The sequence below is a fragment of the Microcaecilia unicolor genome, chromosome 2 (assembly GCF_901765095.1).
Source record: "Microcaecilia unicolor chromosome 2, aMicUni1.1, whole genome shotgun sequence".
Classification (NCBI taxonomy): domain Eukaryota; kingdom Metazoa; phylum Chordata; class Amphibia; order Gymnophiona; family Siphonopidae; genus Microcaecilia; species Microcaecilia unicolor.
Window position 1 is genome coordinate 621,133,529 of NC_044032.1, and position 22,157 is coordinate 621,155,685.

General features: G+C 42.9%; 1 protein-coding gene across 1 annotated transcript in view; it reads left to right on the forward strand.

The window, feature by feature from the left end:
* The window catches only part of TTC29 (tetratricopeptide repeat domain 29), a 321,745-nt gene extending 299,909 nt beyond the window's left edge, over positions 1–21,836 (forward strand). Inside the window, exon 11 of the mRNA XM_030192694.1 lies at positions 21,757–21,836. The gene's annotated coding sequence lies outside the window, so the exon portion shown is untranslated. The remainder of the gene's footprint in view (positions 1–21,756) is intronic.
* The last annotated feature ends 321 nt before the right edge of the window (positions 21,837–22,157 follow it).

Below are 22,157 nucleotides of genomic sequence, written 5' to 3' on the forward strand. Positions count from 1 at the left end.
ACATTAGGGTCATGGAGTGGCCTAGCCAGTCACCAGACCTTAATCCCATTGAAAACTTATGGAGGGAGCTGAAGCTGCGAGTTGCCAAGCGACAGCCCAGAACTCTTAATGATTTAGAGATGATCTGCAAAGAGGAGTGGACCAAAATTCCTCCTGACATGTGTGCAAACCTCATCATCAACTACAGAAGACGTCTGACCGCTGTGCTTGCCAACAAGGGTTTTGCCACCAAGTATTAGGTCTTGTTTGCCAGAGGGATCAAATACTTATTTCCCTCTGCAGAATGCAAATAAATTCATATACTTTCCACAATGTGATTTTCCGGATTTAATTTGTGATGTGCTATCTCTCACTGTTACCAATAACCTACCCTTCAATTATGGGCTGCTCATGTCTTTGTCAGTGGGCAAACTTACAAAATCAGCAAGGGATCAAATACTTATTTCCCCCACTGTAATTTTATGGGAGCCCTTTTCTATGTGTAAAACAGGCTTTACTTGTGGGAAAAACTTGATAAAATTAATCTCTGAATGTTTAACATTCCACCAAAAATTTGCCTTTGTGTTCTTCAGTGGAACAAATCTAAAGACTCAAATAAAATTTATTTGATTTTTTTTTTTTTTAGATAGAGGTTGACTAGTGGCTTTTTCACATGGATCCACTTACATTCATTTTCCCTACTCCACGAATATACTTTTCCCAGAAATTTTGTAATTCTTGAATTATAATGAATGAATCCCTTAGTGAATCAATGACAGATATATATTAATCTTTTGATCAAGAAGCGGTAGAAGTCTTACCTTCCTATTACTTTTTCCCCTCCTGAATAGTTCTTATTCTCTTGTACTCTAATGTTTAATCCAATTATCACCAAACTTACTTTGAAGTTTTTTTTTCATCTGTCAAAATCATGTAGACAGCATATCATTATTTATTATTCAAGTGCCTTTGTACTGTGCTTTTTATCTTCAGGGGATATCTTTAAACATGCAGTGTATATAATCTAACACAGCTTTTGAATAATTTTCAGTATTTACAAGGAAACTATCCTAAATTTTCACAGAATTTTTAATGACTGTGATGAACACTAGATGGATAAAACTTTTCTTTTATAATTTTGTGAATCCTTTTACTAAGGTATGCTAACACCGTTAGTGCACCTTAGTAAAAGGACCCCTTGGTTAGGTTAGAAGTCTCATTTTTACAAATATCTTATATTGTAATCAGTGGCATAGCCAGACAGCCAGTTTTGGATGGACTTAAGCCCAAAGTGAGTGGGCACAACATGTTCTCTTCTCCGCCCCACTCCGTCCTCAAAATATAAATACATTAAATAATGAGGATCCCCAAGCTCTGTCAGCTGAAGTCTTTCTCGGAATGTGGCCAGAGCTTCCTTTACCAAGTTTGGCAGGCAGCAGCCACTGATGCCGACATCTAATGCTTACTTAGCTGTCAGTGGCTCAAGGATGCTGTTGCTGACTGCAGAACTTGGTAGAAAGGAGTTCTGGCCATCTTTGCAGAAGGTCCTCAGCTGGGATGGCTTGGGAACCCACTAGCTATACAACAAGGGTCAGAACCAGTATTAGATATACTAGGGCCCAGGTCAGAAAAAGGAGCCCCCCACCCCCCGTTCTGCTCTCCTCCCTGCCTTCCTTCCGATTTCCCTACCTGCCATTACTCTCACACCAACAGACTCTCACCAAATACAGAACAAGGGATCACAAATTAGAAATAAAGATGTGTAGACAAAAATTGAACTGAGAACCCCAAAAAATAAACTTGACACGTACTGCAACACTGGGGAAATCAAAAACAGAAATGCATTTCCTTTTCTACTGAACACAATACAAAGACATTTGTTATGCACATTTCCCAAAGCTAACATTTAAAACATTCAATTTAGACATTGTTTTTTTTCCATCATGTTAGTTCCAGTTTTTCTTTTCTGCTTTCCTGTCTGACATCTGCCAATTCTCCTTCAAGCGGCTGCTCTCCACTTGTCTTTTTTACCCTCACTACACTTGCCTCTGACATATTGACCATTCCTTTTCAGCTCGCTCTTCTCTTGTGTTTCCTTTCCTGCCTCTCTGTCAACTCAAATTTCACCCTCTTTCAAGCCCTTCTCCTCCTTTTTATTTTACAGCTACATATCAAATTTCCATCTTCTTCTCTCACCCACAAGCTCTCCCATTCCCCATCTCAATCTTTCACCAGCCCTCAATTCCCTTTCATCTGTAATCTACTCCCCATCACCATATTTCTACCCACTGTAATCACTATCATCTCATTAATTTTCTTGCCACCCCCTTCCTCCCCATCCTGGCTTCTGCGTCCCACATGGTTCCACCATTCCTAGCATCTTCCTCTTTCCACTCTTCTAGCCTAGCATCTGCTCCCACTTTCTCCCCTCCCCAGTCTTGTAACCTGACATCTAAATGTCCCTTCTGCCTCTCCCCCCATGGTCCAAAATTTCTCCCTCTCTGTTCCCTCACTCCCACTATCCGGCCTGTCTCCATCACTCCCTTCTGCTCCTGGATCCAACATCTCCTGCCTTGCTTCCTCTCCACCTCTTGTATATCGCTCCTTCCCTCTCATCCACCCCCATGTCCAGCATCTCTCCCTCTCTCCCATTGTCCACCATCTCTCTCTCTCTCCCTCTCTTGTGCCATGGGTATAATATCTTTTCCCCCTTCTTCCATCTAGCATTCTCTCCCTACCTTCCTTCTACTGCCAATTTTCAACATTTCTGCCTCTTTCCTACTGTCAACCATGTCTCTTCCTCCCTTTCTCTCCACTATGTCCTTCTCTTACCCCCCCCCCCCCCCCATGCAGCATCTTTCCCTTCCTCCCCTCCACCATAATGCCCAACACTTCACCATCTTTCCTTCACCACCACCCCTATGTCCAACATTTCTCCCTCGCTTGTCCCTCTCCCTTCTCCTTGCAGAATCTCTCCCTCTTCTCTACCCCCATATGCAAGAATTTTATCTTTCTTGCCCCTCTCCACCCCTTTGCTGCATCTCTTCCTTCCTCTCCCTCTACCCCATGTCCAATAATTCTCCCTCTGGTTAGGGAAGCACTATTTGGGGGGGGGGGGTGCAATCTGGCCTCACCTATTTGGTATGATTGCTGGCCCCTTTAAGATACACCCAGGAGCATGGGCTTCTGCTTGGTGGTCCGCTGCTCTCAGGCTGATGGAATAATACTGCATGTGAGGGGGCTCACAAGCAGCGTTATTATTTTTGATATAGGAGTGAGCAACCTGCACTACTGACAGATCACAGGTTGGTGACTCCCATTATAAATCAAGGTGTGGTTAAAAGTTCACCTTTTACCGCACCTTGATGACTAATCCCCCACCCCCACCCCCCTAAATGGGTAAATAGAGCAAAGTGACCATCTAAACCTTACTCTCCCTTAATGCAGGAAAAATTACTGGGAGTCTTTGTTATGGATGGGAAAATATGCATATAGATTGTATTTTGAACTCTACATGCATTATTTTCCAAGAAGAAAGTACATGGGCATGCATGGTTAGATTAAAGTATCCCATAATTACTAACCAATTGAGGCATTCTTGCGCAAATGTGTTGTTACAAGCAGTGGCGTAGCCAGACTGCCAATTTTGGGTGGGCCTGAACCCAAAGTGGGTGGGCACAAAATTTTCTCTCTACCCCCCCCCCCCCCCCCCCAGCAAAATGTAGTCACACTCAGATGCATTTGTCACACAGGGTAAAGTGCTGCTTTTCAGTGCATCAGATTTCAGACAATTTATTTAATAGCCTAATCCTTTTCAGTGAGCTTTCAGAGGCCAAAACCTCCTGCCTCAGGTCAGTATAATGCTGTTACGGTATCCTCTCCTGACCTAAGGAAGGAAGTATTGGTCTCTGAAACTTTATTAACACCATATTACTTTATCCTAAATTAAAAATAAAATTATTTTCTTTACCTTTGTTGTATGGCCATTTACTTTTTCTCATTGTGTTGCTCCCAGTCTCTTGATACTGCTTTCCTTCGTTTTCGTTTAACTCTTCTGCCAGGGTTTCCTGGCCATTTGTCATTTTTCTCTCCTTTTTCTTTGCTTTCTTCAATATTTTTCTGCCTCTCTCTGTGTCCAGATTTAATTCATTCTTACTATCCATTCTTTAATTTCCTTCATCTACTTATGGCTTTTCATCTTTTTATCACCCTTGTTCTCCCCATGCCCCTTCCTCTTATTCTCCAGTCTTTCACTACTCCCCCTTTCCATGCAGCAGCTCTCCTCTTTCTCTCCCCATCCTCCCATCTGTTGTCCCTCTTTCTCTCCCCATCCTTCTGTTTTCCCTCTTTCTCTGCCATCCTCCCATGTGTTTTCCCTCTTTCTCTCCCCATCCTTCCGTTTTCCCTCTTTCTCTGCCATCCTGCCATCTGTTTTCCCTCTTTCTCTCCCCATCCTCCATTTTCCCGTTCTCTGCCATCCTCCCATCTGTTTTCCCTCTTTCTCTCCCCATCATTCCATTTTCCCTCTTTCTCCCCATCCTCCCATCTGTTTTCCCTCTTTCTCTCCCCATCCTTCCGTTTTCCCTCTTTCTCTGCCATCCTCCCATCTGTTTTCCCTCTTTCTCTCCCCATCCTTCCATTTTCCCTCTTTCTCCCCATCCTCCCATCTGTTGTCCCTCTTTCTCTCCCCATCCTTCTGTTTTCCCTATTTCTCTGCCATCCTCCCATGTGTTTTCCCTCTTTCTCTCCCCATCCTTCCGTTTTCCCTCTTTCTCTGCCATCCTCCCATCTGTTTTCCCTCTTTCTCTCCCCATCCTTCCATTTTCCCTCTTTCTCCCCATCCTCCCATCTGTTGTCCCTCTTTCTCTCCCCATCCTTCTGTTTTCCCTCTTTCTCTGCCATCCTCCCATCTGTTTTCCCTCTTTCTCTCCCCATCCTTCCGTTTTCCCTCTTTCTCTGCCATCCTCCCATCTGTTGTCCCTCTTTCTCTCCCCATCCTTCCATTTTCCCTCTTTCTCTCCCCATCCTTCCATTTTCCCTCTTTCTCCCCATCCTCCCATCTGTTGTCCCTCTTTCTCTCCCCATCCTTCTGTTTTCCCTCTTTCTCTGCCATCCTCCCATCTGTTTTCCCTCTTTCTCTCCCCATCCTTCCGTTTTCCCTCTTTCTCTGCCATCCTGCCATCTGTTTTCCCTCTTTCTCTCCCCATCCTCCATTTTCCCTCTTTCTCTGCCATCCTCCCATCTGTTTTCCCTCTTTCTCTCCCCATCCTTCCATTTTCCCTCTTTCTCCCCATCCTCCCATCTGTTGTCCCTCTTTCTCTCCCCATCCTTCTGTTTTCCCTCTTTCTCTGCCATCCTCCCATCTGTTTTCCCTCTTTCTCTCCCCATCCTTCCGTTTTCCCTCTTTCTCTGCCATCTGTTTTCCCTCTTTCTCTCCCCATCCTTCTATTTTCCCTCTTTCTCCCCATCCTGCTATCCATTTTCCCTCTCCCATTCAGGCCCAAAAGCCCCAGCTCCCATTGCCGGCCACTGCTGCTTTTCCTGATGAGCAGCAGGGCCGGCGCTACAAAAAGAAGAAGCGCTCAGCTGACTGAGCTGAGCGCCGCCGCCAACGCTAACCCGCCGAGAAAAAATGTTTTTTAAAAAACGTGGCACTGCAGGCAGCCTCGAAGCATTGGCTGCTGGCTCTACAGGCTCCTTCCGTCTCTTACGTCACTGCCCCTGCTTCGCTACAGGGGCAGTGACGTAAGAGACGGGAGGAGCCTGTAGAGCCAGCAGCCAATGCTTCGAGGCTGCCTGCAGTGCCGCGTTTTTTTTTAAACATTTTTTCTCGGCGGGTTAGCGTTGGTGGCGGCGCTCAGCTCAGTCAGCTGAGCGCTTCTTCTTTTTGTAGCGCCGGCCCTGCTGCTCATCAGGAAAAGCAGCAGTGGCCGGCAATGGGAGCTGGCGCTGGCGCTGGGCGGGCCTGGACTGAAATTGGGTGGGCCTGGGCCCACCCAGGCCCACCCGTAGCTACGCCCCTGGTTACAAGGTGCTTGGAATGCTATGAGGAAGCAGATTGGTTTCTTTTCTCTGAACTGGATTAAATGGGAATCTGAGTTAGTTACAGTAGATGGGGGAATGGTAGTTCTGAGCAGTCTGATTGGGTCCCAGGTTAGGACCGGTTGATATTGGATGTTGAATCCTGTTGGACATAGTTCAGGCAATGGTAATCCCATGGTTTCATCTAACCATTGGGGATTTTTTTAGTATCTGATCTGCCATTCACCAGGCCTATATTTCCAAAGGGTAAACTGGGGTATTGGGGATAGCTTGGGTATGGAAGGGAAGTAATCATTTGGGTACTGTTAGACAGGTGTTTGACCTTTTGCATGCGTTCTCTCTGCGGTTGACGAGAATTGGAGATTCCATTTCCACGTACCACTGCAATCCCCAAGGTCTCTTGCTCTACTGGGGCTATGTTTCAAAGAGCTGCTAAGTATTAATTTACTTGAAGGCTTTTTGTTTTCAGCTGAATATAACCAGCTAGGAGATATGATAAATGCATGTATGATACATTTTTATGAGACAGTCGGCCAGAAAATGTATGCAGAACTGTGATAGATTTTTTATAAACTAGATATAGTGACATGTAACAATGTGCTTTACCAAAGAGCAACATTATTTGGAAGAACATGTACATAGGACTACTTACATCTATACATAGCAAACTTTTCCAGCTGTGTGTGGGGCATCTAGCTAGGAAAGAAATATTTATTTATTTATCTATTTATTTATTTATCTATTATTTAGAACATTTATATCCCACAGATTCCCACCATGGCGGGGACATGAAATGAGATTGAAGGGGGGCAGACTCAAGAAAAATGTCAGGAAGTATTTTTTCACAGAGAGAGTAGTGGATGCTTGGAATGCCCTCCCGCGGGAGGTGGTGGAAATGAAAACGGTAACAGAATTCAAACACGCGTGGGATAAACATAAAGGAATCCTATTCAGAAGAGTGGGTGGCAGAGCCAGCCAGTGGTGGGAGGCGAGGATAGTGCTGGGCAGACTTATACGATCTGTGCTAGAGCCGGTGGTGGGAGGCGGGGCTGGTGGTTGGGAGGCGGGGATAGTGCTGGGCAGACTTATACGGTCTGTGCCCTGAAGAGCATAGGTACAAATCAAAGTAGGGTATACACAAAAAGTAGCACATATGAGTTTGTCTTGTTGGGCAGACTGGACTGCCGTCATTTACTATGTTACTAACAACATTTATGAAAAGAACATCATACAGATTCAAGGTTGGATCAGAGAAGAAGGAATAGCTTGGGAGGGGAGCAAACAACAGGAGGAGCAGACGAGGGCAGGCAGGAAGTTAAATTGCAGAAGAGTATGACTTAGCACAAAGATAGGTCTTAAGGGACTGTGGTCGGTAGTCTCCTTTAATGCAGATGGAAGAGCATTCCAGTATCGAGGGCTCACAAAGCAAAAGGAGAAGGAGAAGAGCAATGTGTATCTCAGATTCCTGCAGTTAGGGTAGTGGAGAGTGAGATAGGTACGAGAAGTCTTCTAGGAATTCCTGGAAAAGAGGTCAATCAGGCAGAACATATAAGCTGGTGCCTCCCCGTACACAATCTTGTGGGTTAGTGCACAGATATATGCAATTTCCCATGCATTTCACACAACAGACTCCCTAAACATAGAGAGGGAGATTCTATATATAGCGCCTGAAAAATCAGCGCTGAAATCAGTGTCAACTAAGCGTGTTCTATAATCGGCACCTAGATTTATGCACAGTACAGAGAATACGTTTAGTTGATATATCAGTGCCACAATCTACGCACATCCATTTACACCAATGAAAACCTGGCGTAACTCACAGTGCATAGATTTAGGTGCAGTGGGCCATTTTCTATAACTACACACATAAATTTCAGAATGCCCACAAAACGCCCATTTCCCCACCCGTAACCATGCCCCTTTTTGCCTACGCACGTTAGAAGTTTGGCGCACTTCATTACAGAATATGCTTAGTGAGTTGTGCATGTAAATTCTAATCAGTGCCAATTAGTGCTCATTATTGTTTAAGTTCTGTTACCAGCTCTTATTAGCTTGTTAAGCTTGTTAAGTTATGCACAATGTTTTAGAATCCGCGCTGATTTTGGTGTGGATCTCTAGGCGCGCTATATAAAATCCGGGGGGAGATCCCTTTGTAAAATATATATGATACTGGAAGATACACAAGCAAGTGCCAGCACACTTAGCAGGAGCAGAGGAATAGGCTCCTGGTTAAAACAGCAGGCTGCATGTCAGAGGAGCTGGAGTTTAAATCCGGCTGGTGCTCCTGTGACTTTGGACAAATCATATTACCTTCCATTGCCTCAAATGAAATCTTGGTTTGTGAGCTCCTAGGGATGGAGAAATACGTTCTATACCTTGAATAAAACTGGCATTCAACTATTACTGAAGAATTATTTTAACAAAAAATTGAATTTTGAACTGTGAACAGCGAATTTTCAACCTGTGCATGCAAACACCAGCATTTACCACACCTAAATGTCAGATTTGAGGAAAACAAACATCCAGGAAGAACCTATTAAGGATCTGTACAGAAAAAGCTCTTTTTTGAACATTGTAGGTGATTTTAAACACCAGAGAAGTAGAGTACAGATGTTCCTTCAATCACTTGTGATAACTGCAAATGGGTAATTAACTGTCACTTACACCTGCCTCAAAGAAGACATACAGTAAATGCTAACATTTAGTCTTGTTCAAGTATGCATGCCATTGCAGAATCAGAAATACACACATAGTGGTCGATATTCAAAGCAATTAACTGGTCAGAAATGGCACCTGGCTGGTTGAATTGCCTGTTTGGGACTAACCAGTTAGTGCCATTGAAATAACTGGTTAGCCCCAAACTCAAAACCATCTCTTTCGGGGGCTGAGTCAGCACTTGGCCAGTTTAGTGCCAATATTCAGCATTTAACGGCCAGGTTAACCACATAAATAGGACCACGTTTATCCTATCTTTATGTAATAACCCATAGCTGGTTAAATGCTGAGTATTGCACTAATTATGTGTTAGCCTGCTCCAGAAACCCAGAAATGGCATGTCCAACATTTAGGTATGTAAAGGGGTAACTTCATGTTTAGAGCAGCAGGCTGCTACTACTACTAGTTATTATTTCTATAGCACTACTAGATTTACACAGCAATGGACACATTATATACCTGTACTTTCTCTATCCCTAGATGGCTCACAGTCTAAGGTTTTGTACCTAGGGGAATGGAGAGTTAAGTGACTTGCCCAAGGTCACAAGGAGCTGTAGTGGGAATCAAACCCAGGTTACCAGGATCAAAGCCCACTGTACTAACCATTAGGCCACTCCTCCACTGCAGCTCTGTGTGATCTTGGGCAAGTGACTTAACCCTCCATTGAGTAAGATACAAACTTACACTGTGAGCCTCCAGGTACAGAAGAATACCTACTGTGCCTGATTGTACAAAACTTCAATAGTTTGATCTGTTACTGGGACGTCTAGAAGAGATGGGAATTGGAGGGAAGGTCTTATCATGGTTTCTTTCCTTTCTGGAAGATAGGTAGTTCCAGGTTGAGACCAAGCATGGTTCTTCAAGTTGGATGAATATTATTTCAGGAGTTCCTCAGGGTTCGGCCCTCTTGCCAGTACTTTTTAAAACATTTATCTGGTGTTTCTCTGTAAATTGTTAAAAGGAATGGGAGTCTCTTACAGGTTTTATGCCGATGACTTTAATTTTATTTCCCCTATTGAGGGGTCGGTGGGAGCAACATTTGATTGTTTGTGATTATTTTTTCTATGATTGAATGCTGGATGACCGGGAACAGACTTTAAATAAATATGGCAAAAACTCAGATTAGGATTTTTTTCAGCTCATTCTGATCTGAATTTTCTAGATCAGTTTGAAATAGGAGAGACGGTGATCAGTATTAAGCATGAGGTTAAATATTTAGGTGTGATGTTAGATTATTCTCTATCATTAACCACTCATGTGAGTAGTTTGGCTAAACATATTTTCGTTAAGCTGAAATTACTTAGATGTTTGAGAGACCTGCTCTCTGAAGACAATTTCAGGACAGTAGTTCATGCTCAGATCATGCCATTATTTGATTACGGTAATGCTTTGTTGGTGGAGGCCCCTGGGCATGTGATACAATCGCTCCAGGATGCCCAGAATGTGGTGATGAGTGTTGTCAGGAGGAGGGAGTAGATACAATCATGTTACCCATGTTCTAACAAAGGAGAGCATCAACCTGGTGAAGTAGGAAGTACTCCTTTAGCCAGGACCTGCCCACCAGGGGATGTACTATCCTCTCGCACTGAGGATATGTCTCCAAGTGCTGCCCGGGAGGGAAAGGTTAGGACAGCTGTTGTAGTTGGTGATTCGATCATTAGGCATATAGATAGCTGGGTGGCTGGCGGACGTGAGGATCGCCTGGTGATTTGCCTGCCTGGTACGAAGGTGGCGGACCTCACGCGTCACCTGGATAGGATTTTAGATAGTGCTGGGGAGGAGTCCGCTGTCTTGGTACATGTGGGTACCAATGACATAGGAAAATGTGGGAGAGAGTTTCTGGAAGCCAAATTTAGGCTCTTAGGTAGAAAGCTCAAATCCAGATCCTCTAGGGTAGCATTTTCTGAAATGCTACCTGTTCCACGTGCAGGGCCCAAGAGACAGGCAGAGCTCCAGATTCTCAATGCGTGGATGAGACGATGGTGCAGGGAGGAGGGTTTTAGATTTGTTAGGAACTGGGCAACATTCTGGGGAAGGGGGAGCCTATTCCGAAAGGATGGGCTCCACCTTAACCAGGGTGGGACCAGGCTGCTGGCGTCGGCATTTAAAAAGGAGATAGAGCAGCTTTTAAACTAGAAATGGGGGGAAGGCCGACAGTCGCTCAAAAGCGCATGGTTCGGGAAAAGGTATCTTGCAAAGATACCTCACAAACAGTGAAGATAGGGTTTCTGGATAGTGAGGTTGCACAACAGACCGTGGTAGGCCAGGTGCCCTTAAATACAACTAAAGATCAGACAAAAGATGTCAAATCAATAGTGTCAGGTACTAAGCATCATGCAAATAAGAACAACAAACATACTCTGAAATGTCTATATGCAAATGCTAGGAGTCTAAGAAATAAGATGGGAGAGTTGGAATATATTGCACTAAATGAAAAATTGGATATAATAGGCATTACTGAGACCTGGTGGAAGGAGGATAACCAGTGGGACACTGTCATACCGGGGTACAAAGTATATCGTAATGATAGGGTAGACCGGACTGGTGGAGGGGTAGCATTGTATATTAAAGAGAGCCTTGACTAAGATAGATTACAAATTCAGCAGGACACAAATCACACCTTTGAATCACTGTGGGTTGAAATTCCATGTATAAAAGGGAAAAAAATGGTGATAGGAGTGTACTACCGTCCACCTCGCCAGGATGAGCAGGTAGACACAGAAATGATAAAAGAAATCAGAGACGCGAACAAAATGGGCAATGTGATAATAATGGGTGACTTCAATTATCCAAATATAGACTGGGTAAATGTAACATCGGGACACGCTACAGAGATACAATTCCTTGATGAAATCAAGGACAGCTTTATGGAGCAACTGGTGCAGGAGCCGACGAGAGAAGGAAAAATTCTAGACTTGGTCCTTAGTGGAGCGCATGATCTGGTGAGGGACATTATGGTACTGGGGCCGCTTGATAACAGTGACCATAATATGATCAGTTTTGACATCAACCTTTAAGTAACTGTACACAGAAAGTCAAATACGTTAGCGTTTAACTTTAAAAAAGGAGACTATGATAAAATGAGAAGAACGGTAAAAAAAAAAACTTAGGGGGGCAACTGAGAGAGTAAAAACTGTACAACAGGCGTGGACGCTGTTCAAAAATACCATCCTGGATGCCCAGGCCATACATATTCCGCGAATTAGAAAAGAAAGACGGAAGTCCAAAAGACACCCGGCCTGGTTGAAAAGTGAGGTGAAGGAAGCTATTAGGACTAAAAGAAACGCCTTCAGAAAATGGAAGAAGGAACCGTCTGAAAATAACAAGAAACAGCATAAGGAGTGTCAAAGCAAATGCAAGGCGCAGATTAAGAAGGCCAAGAGGGAGTATGAAAAAAAGATAGCATTAGAGGCAAAAAAACATAGTAAAAATTTTTTTCGGTATATTAAAAGCAGGAAGCCGGCAAAAGAATCGGTTGAGCCGCTAGATGACCGAGGGGTAAAAGGGGCGATCAAGGAAGACAAAGACGTAGCGGAGAGACTGAATGAATTCTTTGCTTCGGTCTTCACCGAGGAAGATTTGGGTGGGATACCGGTGTCGGAAATGGTATTTCAAGCGGACAAGTCGGAGAAACTTACTGACTTCACGGTAAACCTGGAGGACGTAATGGGGCAGTTCGGCAAACTGAAGAGTAGCAAATCTCCTGGACCGGATGGTATTCATCCTAGAGTACTGATAGAACTGAAAAACGAGCTTGCGGAGCTACTGCTAATGATATGCAACTTATCCTTAAAATCGAGAGTGGTACCGGAAGATTGGAAGGTGGCCAATGTAACGCCCATTTTTAAAAAAGGCTCCAGGGGAGATCCGGGAAATTATAGACCGGTGAGTCTGACGTCGGTGCCGGGGAAAATGGTAGAGGCTATTATCAAAAACAAAATTACAGAGCACATCCGAGGACATGGATTACTGAGACCAAGTCAGCATGGCTTTTGTGTGGGGAAATCTTGCCTGACCAATTTACTTCAATTCTTTGAAGGAGTGAACAAACATGTGGACAAAGGGGAGTCGGTTGATATTGTGTATCTGGATTTTCAAAAGGCGTTTGACAAGGTACCTCATGAAAGGCTACAGAGGAAATTGGAGGGTCATGGGATAGGAGGAAATGTCCTATTGTGGATTAAAAACTGGTTGAAGGATAGGAAACAGAGAGTGGGGTTAAATGGGCAGTATTCACAATGGAGAAGGGTAGTTAGTGGGGTTCCTCAGGGGTCCGTGCTAGGACCGCTGCTTTTTAATATATTTATAAATGATTTAGAGATGGGAGTAACTAGCGAGGTAATTAAATTTGCTGATGACACAAAGTTATTCAAAGTCGTTAAATCGCGACAGGATTGTGAAAATTACAAGAGGACCTTACGAGACTGGGAGACTGGGCGGCTAAATGGCAGATGATGTTTAATGTGAGAAAGTGCAAGGTGATGCATGTGGGAAAAAAGAACCCGAATTATAGCTACGTCATGCAAGGTTCCACGTTCGGAGTTACGGACCAAGAAAGGGATCTGGGTGTCGTCGTCGATAACACACTGAAACCTTATGCTCAGTGTGCTGCTGCGGCTAAGAAAGCGAATAGAATGTTGGGTATTATCAGGAAAGGTATGGAAAACAGGTGTGAGGATGTTATAATGCCGTTGTATCGCTCCATGGTGCGACCGCACCTTGAGTATTGTGTTCAATTCTGGTCGCCGCATCTCAAGAAAGATATAGTAGAATTGGAAAAGGTGCAGCGAAGGGCGACTAAAATGATAGCGGGGATGGGACGACTTCCCTATGAAGAAAGACTAAGGAGGCTAGGGCTATACAGCTTGGAGAAGAGACGGCTGAGGGGAGACATGATAGAGGTATATAAAATAATGAGTGGAGTGGAACAGGTGGATGTGAAGCATCTGTTCACGCTTTCCAAAAATACTAGGACTAGGGGGCATGCGATGAAACTACAGTGTAGTAAATTTAAAACAAATCGGAGAAAATTTTTCTTCATCCAACGTGTAATTAAACTCTGGAATTCGTTGCCGGAGAAAGTGGTGAAGGCGGTTAGCTTAGCAGAGTTTAAAAAGGGGTTGGACGGTTTCCTAAAGGACAAGTCCATAAACCGCTACTAAACGGACTTGGAAAACTCCAAAATTCCAGGAATAACATGTATAGAATGTTTGTACGTTTGGGAAGCTTGCCAGGTGCCCTTGACCTGGATTGGCCGCTGTCATGAACAGGATGCTGGGCTCGATGGACCCTTGGTCTTTTCCCAGTATGGCATTACTTATGTACTTATGTACTTATGTACCATTGGTGCCAGTAAAATGGTGTAACAGTTTAAGATTTTGACTCTCATTCATAAATGTATTTATAAAGAGGCACCTCCATTGTTATCAGCCTTGTTGAAGATTTATCGTAACAGCGACCCCTCTGTTCTAATGATCAATTGTTGTTGGATGTTCACGTCAATTTGCTTAAGCCGCAATCGATTGAGGATGTTTCAGGTGGAAGGTGCAAGATTATGGAATCAGTGGCCAGAGAATATCTGAAAACTGGAAAATTATTTACAATTCTGGAAATATTTAAAAGGCTTTTCTGTTTGTTAATGCCTTTGATTTGAACGAGTGACTGTTGAGATTGGGATTTAGTAATTATGGGGATTGTGATGTCTGGATTTTGTGGGGGGAAATGATTTTATGTGTGGGAATGTATATTTTAGGAATATGTAAACTCTTGTTAGTATGATGGTAGTCATTTCATGTTCAAATTATGGATGTGATTTGTTGTGACCCACCTAGAATATGAGATGACAAAGTATATAAGCTGTGATATAAATAAAAGAAAAATTAAAAAAAATTATATACTGTAAGTTATACACTAAAATGCTGCATTTAGGTAGGTGCATTTATGCCTGCTATTGACATTGCATAATTGGGTGCGCCAAAATGTAGGCAAGTAAATGCTGACTTACACTGGTGTTCTACAAGAACACGTCCAAGTGTGAATGACTTGAAGCAGATGTAAATGCCACTGTAGAAATTCTCATATATACATGTATTGCCCTTATAAAACATAACTACGAACATAGGCGGTCGGTGGCCCAACTGTTTGGGAAGGCTAAAGGGTTAGGGGTGGGGCCAAAGGTGGAGCTTACATCCATAATTATCTGACAACACACAGAAAAAAAAATAAGTAAAAATAAAATAGTCACAATTACTACCTTTTATTAAATTTAGATATTAGATATGTATCATATGTCAAAGAATAAAGTGGTTGCTCAAAGTATATACTAACCACAATCGCTCAACTGCAAAACACTATGCACAAATTTGTGCAAAAACACACTCAGAACCTTACTGTACCATAATATTACACTAGGCAGACCCTAATACACCAATATACCACCCATACGGAAAATGCAGACCGTCAACAATATGAAACAAGGGATCATAATATCACAATTCTCATGTAGAGCCACAAAACACCCTTTTAGGGTAGATAGTGTTCACAATGAGCTTCTTTTATTAACGACCATATGTAGATCCTTCAAGAGGTAGTGTGTCATGATTTAGGCTCTAAACCCCTTTCTGATGTTTTGGTGCCACCTCAGTAAGGCCAACACACAATCTCTCCACTGCAAAACACTATACACAAACTTGTGCAAAAACACACTCATAAATTTACCAAATCATAACAGCACTAATTCCAAGGACAGGACGAGCTACAACCTTATGCGTGGAAAGGCAGCACTGTAATTATGCCGGGCTCTAAAACACCAGTACACAACCTAGTTGAAAAAAAAAACAAAAAGGGCTGCAAATACTACACACTAGCAGAATACTGCACCTTGAGCACACATGAAAAACACATGACACAACAGATATGAAGGCAAAATACTGAACTGGAAAGTTACCTCAAGAAGTCAGCATGCAGCAATACTAGAAAAATTGAAACTTACAGATGCACATTTCCAAAAGCTGACATATTCCAATTAATAAATTCTGAATAAAATACTCTTTTCTACCTTTGTTGTCTGATCATTTAGTTTTCTATTCGCTTTGGTCCCAGTGTCTTCTGTTTTATGCAGTGTCTTTTTTCCATTTGATATTTTTTTCTCTCACCATGTCCACCATCCTCCTGTGTCCTTATGCATCCTGTCTACCATCTGTAGCCCTGTCCCTATCCTTCCTCGAGTTTCAGTATCTGCCCTCAAAGTGTTCCAAACCAGCCCTTAAATTCAGCAGTTTTCTCTCCATCCATATCCAGCATTTCTCCTCTTTCCCTTCCCCTCCATCCGTATGCATCTACTTCCTCTATCTTCCCTCCCCTCCATCCATGTCCAACATTTCTCCTCTCTCCCTTTCCCTCCATCCATGTGCATCTCCTTCCTTTGTCTTTCCTTCCCTCCATCCTTGTCTAACATTTCTCCTCTCTTCCCTGCCCTCCACTCCATCCATGTCCAGCATTTCTCCTCTCTTCCCTCCCCTCCATCCATGTGCATCTCCTTCCTGACTTTCCTCTGATCCATCCATCCATGTCCAGCAACTCTCCATTCTCCCCTGCCCTCTCCTCCATTCACCCATATCCAGCAAATTTCCTCTCTCCCCTGCCCTCCCCTCTTCTCCTGTCCAGCGATCTCTTCTCTCCTCCTGCCCTCCCCTTCATCTCCAGCGATCTCTTCTCTCCCCCTGCCCTCCCATCCATGTCCAGTGATTCTCCCTGCCCTCCCTCAGCTCCCCAACAGCCCTCCTCTCCGTTTCTTCCCCCCCCCCCCCCCCCCCGGCACGTTTAACCCTTTTACTTTCAGGCGCAGCAACAACAGTGAAGAGGACAACACAGCTTCTCCCTTCCCTCACACAATGTCCCGCCCTCGCGGAAACAGGAAATGCATCATCGCAGAAGGCGGGACACTTTGTGATGGAAGAGAGAAGCTGTGTGTCCTTTTCACTGCCGTCGCTGTGCCTGAAAGTAAAAGGGTTAAACGCGCGAGGGGGGAAGGAACGGAGAGGAGGGCTGTTGGGGAGCTGAGGGAGGGCAGGGAGAATCGCTGGACATTGATGGGAGGGGAGGGCAGTCCTTTTCACTGCCATCGCTGCACCTGAAAGTAAAAGAGTTAAACACACATGGGGGGGAGGAACGAAGAGGAGGGCTGTCGATCGGGGAGCCGAGGGTGGGAAGGAGCAGAGGGACCATCCGAGAGCTGCCTGGCTGCGGCACTGCTGCGCCAGGCAGCCCTGCATTTGGGAGGATAGCAGCCAGGGAAGGTCACGGTTGGCCTCCCCAAGCCTCTTATACAGGGCGCCTATGACTACGAAGGTGGAAAGAACACAGAGATCCACGAGGTAGACAGAATCCAGGAACAAGGAGTGGGAAATGGATCAGGCTCTTTGAGAAACACTCAGGACGCCGGAATGAAATTATAGATGTTTATTAATATTGAGTCGATATTAATAAACATCAGTAATTTCATTCTGGCGTCCTGAATCTGTTTCTGCTTGTTCCTGGATTCTGTCTACCTCATGGGATCTCTGTGTTCTTTCTACCTTTGTGGTTATCTGGATTTTTGTCCTTATAAAATACAGAATATACATATAGGGCTAGATTCTAAATATCACACCTAAAAAAATCGGCACTGAAAAAAAATATGCCTAGGAGTATTCTACAAACTATGCCTAAATTTAGGCGTGGCTTATAGAATACGCCCAATGCCCGTTTCCTGTGACTAGATTTAGTTGCAGCCATTAATACCAATAAAAATCTGGTGTAAATGCCAACGCCTAAATTATGCGTGGAACGGGTATATTCTATAACACTGCATGTAAATTGAAGGACCACCCATGACCCGCCCATGGCCACTCCCCCTTTTCAGATCCGCATCTTAGAATTTACGCACATCGCTTTGTAGAATACGCTTAGACATTTGTGCATGTAAATTCTAATTAATGCCAATTAGTTTCAATAATTGCTTGTTTAGTTCAATTATCAGCGCTGATTGGCTTGTTAAGCTAATTAAGTTGTGTGCAGAAATCCAGAATATGACCAAATTTGAGTGCACACCTTAAGTCACACTATATAGAATCTGGGGGATAGCACCGGATTCAGTAGATGGCTGAGGGGGAGATATGATGGAGGTCTATAAAATAATGAGTGGAGTGGAACGGGTAGACATGAATCACTTGTTTATTCTTTCCAAAAATACTAGGACTAGGGGGCATGCAATGAAGCTACAAAGTAGTAAATTTAAAACAAATTGGAGACAATATTTCTTCACTCAGTGAGTAATTAAACTCTAGAATTCGTTGCCAGAGAATGTGGTAAAAGCAGCTAGCTTAGCGGGCTTTAAAAAGGTTTGGATAACTTCCTAAAGGGGGAAAGGGAATGGGACTTATATACTGCCTTTCTGTGGTTTTTCCAACTATATTCAAAGCGGCAGTCTTAAACATCTTATATTTGATTGTGCGTGTCTTCAAAGCTACTGGAAGGACATTTGGTCGCTGTTGACAGATGTTTTCCACCTTTCGGGTTTGCTGTCTTTTAAATGTGTGGTACTTAAAGACAAAACAGTTTAAAGCCTAATGAATGTGCGGTTTTTAACACCATGCTTTCATTGGCTTTGAAGGTATTTTTTCTTACATTGGAAATCCCTGAACCAGGTCACATATCAGGAATGGTGGAATTTGTTGTTCCAAACTTATAAGTATGAAACATATCTTGCAAAAAAATCACTTAGGTTTGCCTTGCATGTGGAAAAATGGTCTCCCCTTGTATCTTATTTTCAAAATGTACCACGCTGTGCTTAATATCACTACCTGCTGTTCTTTTACTGGATATGGCATGAGCATGGTTTTTTTTTTCTTCTCTTCTATTGCCTTATACACCGTGTATACTCTTTGTTGCACAGTGGTTTGTACTGTATTGAAAACCAATAAAAATATTAAACAAAGCGGTTTACATATTATATACAAGTACTTATTTGTACCTGGGAAAATGGAGGGTTAAGTGACTGTAGTGGGAATTGAACCCAGTTCCGCAGGATCAGAGTCCGCTGCACTAACCACTAGGCTACTCCTTAACTAAAAGAAAGATAAGTCCATAAGCCATTATTAAGATGGACTTGGTGAAACTCCACTGCTTTTTTCTAGGATAAGCAGCATAAAATGCATTGTGACAGCTCTGGGCTTTTTTATTTTTGACAGCCCAAACCTGTCAAACAACATTTGCGGAAGGATTGTGCCGGGCTCATGCCCAGGCACAATCCTTCAGCAGAAGTACCTCGATGATCAAAACTAATAGTGCGCATAATTTTGCATGCTATTGGTTTTGATCGTCGGGGCTGTATTTCCCCGCGCTGTTAATTTTATAGCGCTATTTGGAACAGCTTGGGGAATTTGATCATCGACCCATCAAATACTGTCAGTTATATGTGTAACTGCATGAACATTTACACCAGCCCTTGGCGTGGCGTAAATGCTCGCACCTAGAATTAGGTGCCAAAATGCGAAATTATGCAAGTATTCTAGAACAGCAGCTGCGCTCAATATTGACTTTATAGAACTGGCACTTATCCCCAAATTCTATTAATGGCATTCAAAGTTAGGCCTGTAAATGGGTGCACAGTTATAGAATGGGGTCAATTATGCGTGTAACATAATAGGTTAATTAGTGCTAAATTGACAATTGATGACAAGTATCAATAATTGGCCTTAACAAGCACTAATTTCTAATTATGCATGTAACTGACTTATGCCCCTATTCTGTAAACCGTGCACCTAGTTTCTATGGTGCAAAACTCCTAAGGGGTTTAGACCTGGGAGGGGTATGGACAGGTCAGTTGGAAGTCTCCCGCTCGGCTTACAGGGAACAATGCCCACCATGTACATGTATATTTGTAAAATGGGGAATGCATGTCTTTATTTGTGGCCCACCCAAACCACGCCCCCTGGAAATCTGTATGTGGTGAAGATCTCCGCATATAAATAGCTGCTTTCTAAAATCTCTATTTTCTATATATGTAAAAGCCGTTATTTACACATGGAGATGTTTCTAAAATAACCCCCTTATTGTCCACATCAAATTTTCAGCACATCAGAAGGGACATGAGTGCTTTGATGTGTTTTATTAATTTATCTGTTAGCCACACATATGTTGATGGTGTGCACGCTAGAAAGATTGTTCCTGTAGTTCTGGGTGCAACATACTGTAGAAACTGTTCTTCTAAAGGGGGGGGGGGAGAAATTCTATAAATGGAGTTCAAAAATGGGTGCTGAAAAAAATCTGCACTAAGCACAGTTCTATAAAGGGTGCACACCTTATATAAACTAGCGCTTAGCGCCGATTCCTGCGCCCTACCATTAGGCGCCAGACTTGGGCCTGCTGAAACCTGAACATGTATACCTTAGAGGAAATGAGAAACAGGGGTGACATGATACAGACGTTCAAATATTTGAAAGGTATTAATCCGCAAATGAACCTTTTTCTGAGACGGGAAGGTGGTAGAACTAGAGGACATGAATTGAGGTTGAAGGGGGGCAGACTCAGGACTAATGTCAGGAGTATTTTTTCATGGAGAGGGTGGTGGATATGTGGAATGCCCTCCCACGGGAGGTGGTGGAGATGAAAACGGTAATGGAATTCGAACATACGTGGGATAAACACAAAGGAATCCTGTTTAGAAGGAATGGTTCCTTGGAATCTTAGCGGAGATTGGGTGGCAACGCCGGTAATTGGGAAACAAAATGGGAGCTGGGCAGACTTCTACGGTCTACGCCCTGATCGTAACTGAATAGATATGGATGGGCTGGAGTGTAAATTTTAAGGGGCTTCGATGTTAGCTTCAGAACTTAGTACAAGAACAGTGTTGGGCAAACTTCTAGGGTCTGTGCCCTGAGAAAGGCAAGGACAAATCAAACTCGGGTATACATATAAAGTATCACATACCATGTAAAATGAGTTTATCTTGTTGGGCAGACTGAATGGACCATTCAGGTCTTTATGTGCCGTCATTTACTATGTTACTATGGTGTAAATTCTGGTACCTAAGTTAGATGTGCTGAGGCAGCATTCCATAACTATGCGCACAACATGTTGGAATGCCCCTAACACACCCATGCCCCTCCCAAGGCCACACCCCTTTTAGAGATATGTTCTATGGGTGCTACTTGCCATGCATTAAAGAATAACGTGCAGCCAGGTTCTAATGGGTGCCAAATGACATCAATAATTGATTGTTAACACTCTATTATTGATATTTTAGAGTTAAATTTAGAGTTAAATTCAGTTAAATTGCACACACATCTCAGGCATGCACACAAACTTGGACACACAAATCTGGGCATTAGCCCTCTAATTCTATAAAAGTAACCAAAAATTTCACATGCTAATTTGGGGAGTGTGCCTAATTTGCAAACGCAATTTAATTGGATAACGATCTAGTATGTGACAATAATTAGTTTAACAAGCAATTCTTAGCACTTATGATATTTAATTGAAACGTATGTGTATAAATTTAGGCGCGGGATCCGCACCTAAATTTTATGCGCGAGTTAAAAAAACCCAGGAGCATCGAAATGAGAGGGGTCAAGGGTGGAATGGGGACAATCCTAGCATTTTCGCAAGTTGTTATAGAATAAGGGAGATACACACCCAATTGAGGCACAGACATTAGCAGCACATTTCAGTTGGTGGAAATGGCCATGCCTAAACTTAGACGTGAGTCCTGGGCATAAGCACTATTCTATAAACCACACCTAACTTGAAGCACAACTTACAGAATAATGCTTTTTTTTTGTGCCGATTTTTCAGTGCCATATATAGAATTCATCCCTGTTTATAGAATCCAGGGGTAATTCTACTGCTAGCCAGTAGTTCATACAGCAAAACTTAGTAAAATTGGAGTGTCCCCTGATGGCTAATTTGCTTAAATGGACATTTTTTTTTTCAGTTAGAAACATTTTTTTCTCAGAAACAATTTCCTGTTTCTATTTCCAGAAACCTAAGGATGTCAGGTCATCAAGCAGCAGCATCTCCACAGAAATCTGTGACTCTTTCCCAAATGTTTTTGATATGGATTCGAGACCAGGAGAAATGTATCATCGTTCCTATTCTTATTTTGCACTTGATAGCTTGTACCTGTGTGTGATGCTAAAAAGCTGAACTTTGATAAATGTAAAGCCTTTTTTTTTATATTTGTAAAATATGTCATATTAATTTTAATCTCTTATACATTTATTCAATAAACTATTCCTTGTCTTTGCTCCCAAAAGTTATACAGAAAAGATAGTTGTCTTCCCTTATATTTTCTCCTTAGAAATTCCCTTAATAATTTGGTTATGTAAATTGTCAAGTTCTCCCTGCCTCGTGAAATCTATAGTGTCAGAGTTTCAGGTAAG